At 36.5% G+C, this 6,266-nt stretch overlaps 1 non-coding gene across 1 annotated transcript; it reads right to left on the bottom strand.

Moving 5' to 3' along the window:
- Positions 1-4,097: 4,097 nt before the first annotated feature.
- On the bottom strand, positions 4,098-4,203 carry LOC122496178. Its single transcript, XR_006300715.1, has one exon. It is a non-coding gene; the product is annotated as a U6 spliceosomal RNA (small nuclear RNA).
- Between the last annotated feature and the right edge of the window lie 2,063 nt (positions 4,204-6,266).

Genomic DNA, 6,266 nt, shown 5'->3' on the forward strand with positions numbered 1-6,266 from the left:
AAAAATGGGGATATAATTACAGGAGATTTGATAGTGAAACATCATAAATGTTGAAATCTTTCTTCAGGTGCTGATTAAATTAGATCACCAAGTTAGAAAGAAAAAACAGTCCATTAAAACTATATAAATATAAGAATGATAGTTGAGGAACAGAATTATACTTAAATATTATCCATCCAAATCTTTTTTATTTTATGGGTGAGGTTACTGAGATCCAGGGCAGTGAGCCCTGAAACACTCATGAAATTAATTAGAAACTTCTTGGGAAAATTTCAATTTTTGCCATTATTGAATAATAGTCACCTGTAAACATAAGATTTGGTCAGAATCTCACAAATAATTTAAAATAATGTAAATTACTGATAAATTTAAGTTATGAAAGTGAATCTTGGAGCAAATCCCTAAGCTCCTAAAAATGAGGGAAAGACTTGTTCATAAAAATGACAGCGTTCAGAGGGTGATATTGACATTTAAATATAGTAGTGTCTTATTTGTGCATTCAAAAGAGCAGTCAGTATTTAAGTATAGCTATCTAACTACTTAAATTTAAATGCAAAACAAAACAGAAACCTTTCCCCAATCATTTACTTCTTACACTTTCAGCTTTCCATAGTTTGATGGGCAAGATACCAATTTTGTGTGTGAGATCTAATGAGGAAACTCACCAACTTGGCCATTAGGACATCTATAGCTAACAATTATAAGTAATATTTAGTCCCGTTTATTTCTCCATTAGCTTCTTGGTTTCAATATATTCTTCCAAAGGAACATTTTAGAAATATTTTGTCTTCTTCTGTTGGTTAGAGAGCATTTTCCTTCTTGTTTTAATTGGGTGATGAAGAAAACGATCACTATGATGTACTTAACAGACCACAGAAAATCTAACCATGAAGCTAAAATAATTGCTGACTTTTTTAATTTAATTTTTTAAGAGAGATCATGAGCAGAGAAGAGGGACAGGAGGAGAGAGGAAGGAAAGGATGGAAGGGAAGGAAGGAAAGGGAGGGAAGGAAGGAAGGAAGGAAGAAAGAAAGAAAGAAAGAAAGAGAGAGAGAGAGAGAGAGAGAGAGAGAGTCTTAAGCAGGCTCCATGCTCAGGGCTTGATCTCACCGCTATGAGACTGTGACCTAAGCCTAAACCAAGAGTCTGACACTCTACCCACTAAGCCATCCAGGCACCCCCCAAATTGCTGACTTTTTATCATTTTTGCATCTTCCATAAAATGTGGGAAAAGGCAATACTAATTCCTGTCATTGCTTTGTGTCCCTATCAATATGTTCAGAAAACTCAAGCCGGTGCACTAAAGATGTAGTTCCTGGTTCTCTTGAAAGGCTTCTCTCTCAATTTTGCTGCTGTGGCCATTCTTCTACCTTAAAATTCCTAAACTGAAATGGAAGAGTTATTATTATAAGTTGATATTAAGATATAATAGCCGTTAAAATACATTACCACTTTCTTAACAAATGTTACCAGTATTGCAAAATAAAAGAAGAAACAAAAAAAAATAATAAGAACAGAAGAACGTTCTGTAGGATCTGTGGTTGGTTTGTTCATTCCTTCTCTCTCCCTGTTTTTTCCTTCCTTCCTTCCCTCCTTTCCCTCTCTTCCCTCCCTTTCCTTCCTTCCCTCCCTTTCCTTTCCTTTCCTTTCCTTTCCTTTCCTTTCCTTTCCTTTCCTTTCCTTTCCTGTGGACTCACTTAAAAGACAGCAAATGCTGTGGCGAAAAAAGAAACACACAAAAATGAGTGCTAGCTGGTTTTTAAAGTATAATTTCTTGCTTAATTGAAGACTGATACCAATTGAACAAATTCTAAAGTACAGGGCGATCTTCATGCCGTTGAATCCAGGGCAAGAAGCTGGGTTATATTGGTTTTTGCAATAGTTATGTGTGGAGATGGCTTATTTCACTTTGTCTTGATATCTTTGTCCCAGAATTCCTGTGAGAACTCAGACGTTATTAAAATCCAGTCTGTCTATTACACATAGATGAAAAATCACAAAATCTCTACTATCAACTAGGTTTGGGGTCTGTGTGTTTCATTATAAGCATCTTGGACTCAGCACCTTTCCAGCCACTTTGGGTAAAGCCCTCTTAGCTGGATTACTCACTGACTTTATACACAAAAATGCAAGAAACCTGACATTCTTGGTGGATAACTTCGATTAATTATCCCCTCTAAACTTGTCCTTCCTCATTGCATCTGTTCTAACAGGTGTCTTTGTCTTTATTATTTATGAATGGGATTATATGGCATCATAGATATTGAGTCTCTCTCTCCCTCTCCCTCTCCCTCCCTCTCCCTTTCTCCCTCTCCCTCTATCCCTCTCCCTCTCCCTCTCCCTCCCCTTTTTCCCCTCCCTCCCTCTTTCTGGAGCATGAATTATTGCCTAATAGGGAATTATCAAATCATATTGATTGTTTCAAGCCTCAGAGATGTTTCACCCTGAGCTAACTTGTTTCTTTCTTTGTGCCTCACACAAAAGAGGAAATAGCCCAGAAGGTCTCAGACTTGAATTGCTTCTTTGAACCACATGGAGAGCAGCCTCTTTAAGTTGAAAAATACATGAAACTTTTAACTGAAGTTTGCCCTCACTGATAAACACATGATTCTTCCTTTTTCCTTTGTGGGAGTTGCCTGCTTAGATAAATCCTTCTTTGTTGTATTGGTTTTAATGACTAATTTTTGCTTGAATTTTTTTCTCTCTTAAAAATACTCAATGCACATGATAAAAACTTCAAGCATTATAAAGTGTATATAGTTAGTTTCCTTCTACCCCCTGAAACCCAGACCTCTAGCTCATCCCTTGAGAGGGATGTGTCTACACTTGATCTTAGCCAAAAGGCCGAGAAGCGATAGAGAGGGATGTGTCTAATGCTTCCTGCCACATGGAGAAAATTTTCCATTCCTTCACTGTGGATTAAAAACTCTCATGATCTCTCCCCCATCTCTTTTCTTCATTTTTTTCTTCCTCCTCCAGGCATATACCTCTGCTCCAGCCATACCTCTGCTATCTAATTTCTTTCTTTTTAAACTTTATTGAGCTATCTTTGACATATAAAAATTAAAAATAATTAAGGTGTACAACTTGATCTTTTTTTTTCTTTTTTTCTTTTTTTTTAATTTTTTTTTTAAACGTTTATTTATTTTTGGGACAGAGAGAGACAGAGCATGAACGGGGGAGGGGCAGAGAGAGAGGGAGACACAGAATCGGAAACAGGCTCCAGGCTCTGAGCCATCAGCCCAGAGCCTGACGCGGGTCTCGAACTCACAGACCGTGAGATCATGACCTGGCTGAAGTCCGACGCTTAACCGACTGCGCCACCCAGGTGCCCCAACTTGATCTTTTTTAAGTAAGCTCTACCCTCAACATGGGGCTTGAACCACACAACTCCGAGATCAAGAGCTGAGCCAGCCTGGCTCTCCTTGATGTTGTGATATATGTATACAGTGTGAAAAGATCACCACAATCAAGCTAAATAACTCATCAATCACCTCTACATAGTAACCATTCTGGGGGAGTGGGGGGAGGTGACTTAATTCAAGATGTACCATCTTAGCAAATTTTGGATATATAGTACAGTATTGTTAACTATGGTCACTATGCTGTACATTTTATCTCAAGTGGTCTTTCATCTTCCATAACTGAAACTTTGTACCCTTTGAAACTTTGTGCTCCTCATTTCTTTCACCCCTGGCAACAGCCATTCTACTGTCTGCTTCGCGAATTTGACTATTTTAGATTCCACATGTAAGTGAGATCACGCAGTGCTTGCCTGTCTCTGTCTGGCTTATTTTACTTAGCATAATGCTATCCAGCTTCCAGATGAGTCCTGGGTATTTGCTCCTGGGGTTCTCTGCCCCTTGGGTCTTTGCTCTTGTGGGGAGTCAGTCTTCCATTCTCCTGCAAACCTTGCTCAGCCTCCCATGCCCTGTTCAGGTTTTCATTATCATTTCCTTAGATTCACCTCACATATATGTCTCCACTGCTAAACTGTAAGATCTGAGAGGGAAGTTGAGAAATGCGGACTCTGGCTCTAAACTCAGCTCAGTCATTAACTGTATCCCAGAGAAAGACAGAAAACCTCTCAGTGCCCTGGTTTTCTCAACTGCTACATTTTTTTGCACCTCATCCTTACCCAAGGGCCATACTAATCTTCTCTGTATCATTCCAATTTTACTTTGTGTGCTGAGAATGGAGCACTCAGTTGCTACATTTTTTTTAAACAAGTAGACAAGTGTTACAAGACTGGAGAAGAAAGCAGTAACTCATGCTATCTGTGTTGTTAAAGTAGGGAGACATATTCTCTCTTCCCTATATAAATGAAAATAAATACTTCAAGTAAATATTAGTATTGTCCCCTAAGAAATAAAAGCTTAGGGGCGCCTGGGTGGCTCTGTTTGGTTAAGTGTTTAACTCTTGATTTCAGCTCAGGTCATGATCTCAAAGTTCCTGAGTTTGAGCCCCATCAGACTCCCTGCTGGCAGTCTTGAAATTCTGTCTGTCTGTCTCTCTCTCTCTCTCTCTCTCAAAATAAATAAACTTAAGAAATATAAGTCTAGTGGGGAAAAAAAGAATATGTTTATTGAAGTATATGAGCTAAACACTGGGAATTACAAATCTAAGTTATTAATATGAAACCTCAAGTTTCATGAAATGTTTAATGGACTCTATTGGTATTCCTTCAGGTTAAATAAAATCCTTTAAAATTTCTTAAAGTATTGTTTATAGCATGAGCTATGTCTTATGCACTCTCAAGAAGGATTATGAAGAGCTTGTGACCTTATTTGAACAGTTAAAATACTCAGTACATAATCACCAAGATGCCCTTCTAGGAAAGAATTTCATTTAAACCCAGTTAAAGTAGACTTTAATATTCATAAGAGGATAGAATTATTATCTGGATAAATCTTTCATGCAGAATGTTGTGAGAAGAATTAAATAAAGCCCAGGAGAATAATATTTTAATGGAAAAAATTTTTTTTCAAAAACTAGAAATAGAAATACTTTAACCTTTCAGGTCATGGAAATGAGCTTATAAAATCCTCAGACCACAAATATTAAGATACAGCCACAGTATAAGAAGAAATAAAAAGAATCATTAAAGTTTTTATGCAAATAACTTTGAAAACCTGGATAAAATATATTTTGAAAAATATAATTTACCAAAATTCATCCAAAAGATTAAAAAAAATCTAAGCAGATAGCTTTCCAAAGAAGAAATGGAAAACGTACACAAGTTGCTTTCGTTCTTTCAAATGTTTTCCCAGAGAATTCTATAAAACCTTTAGAGGACATAGAATTCCAATGTTATTTAAATTGTTTTAGATCATAGGAAAAAGAGGAGGTCCCTAAGTGCATTTTATGAAGCAAGTATAACATTCAATATTATAAACCATTAAGTCATCATTTGATAGTTCCAAGGAGAAATCGCATATGATCATCATGATTAATCCTGGAAAAAAGCACGGAGTTAGTATCATATTTTGTGGGAAAACTCAAGAAGCATTCCATTGGCACCAGGAAAAATTAAATGCCCACTGTCACATTAAGGTGTAACATTGGGCTAAAATAGGAATGATCAAGCTTTTAAGAAAATAAAAAGAAATTAGAGGCTCGATATTAAAAGGAGTTGAGATTATCATAACTGAAAATATTATTTCATACTTAAATATTGAAATATAATTAAACTGTAAAATTACTTCAAACAAAAGAAAATTTAGTGACATAGTGGGGCACAAAATAATGATAAATCAGAGCTTTAGGTACACTACAAGAGGAGATAAAAAAACAGATTCCACTGCAATGCAATACAAATAATAAATAAGAGAAATTAGGAGCCCCTGGGTGGCTCATTGAGCGTCCAACTCTTCATTTCAACTCAGGTCATGATTCCTGGGTCATGGGATCCAGCCCTATGTCAGGATGCACACTGAGCATGATGCCTGCTTAAGATTCTTTCTCTCTCTCCCTTTTCGCCCCTGCTTGTGTGCTTTCTCTCTATCTCTCTCAAATAAATAAAATTAAAAATAAATAAGAACAATTAAAAAGCAATATGAAAAAGCTGTACGTGAAAACATTTTAAATACTCCTGAAGGCCCAAAATAATACATGAATACCTGAGAAAATATACCATGTTCTTTGATAGACATTTTCATCACCAGTGTCGTTTCTTTACCATGATCCAAATAAAAATGCCAACTGCTTTCTTTTGTTGTCTTTAGTTTTTTAGGTATTTTTTTAATGAAAGGGTAAGACATAGGGTA

This window comes from Prionailurus bengalensis, chromosome F2, assembly GCF_016509475.1.
Source record: "Prionailurus bengalensis isolate Pbe53 chromosome F2, Fcat_Pben_1.1_paternal_pri, whole genome shotgun sequence".
Lineage (NCBI taxonomy): Eukaryota > Metazoa > Chordata > Mammalia > Carnivora > Felidae > Prionailurus > Prionailurus bengalensis.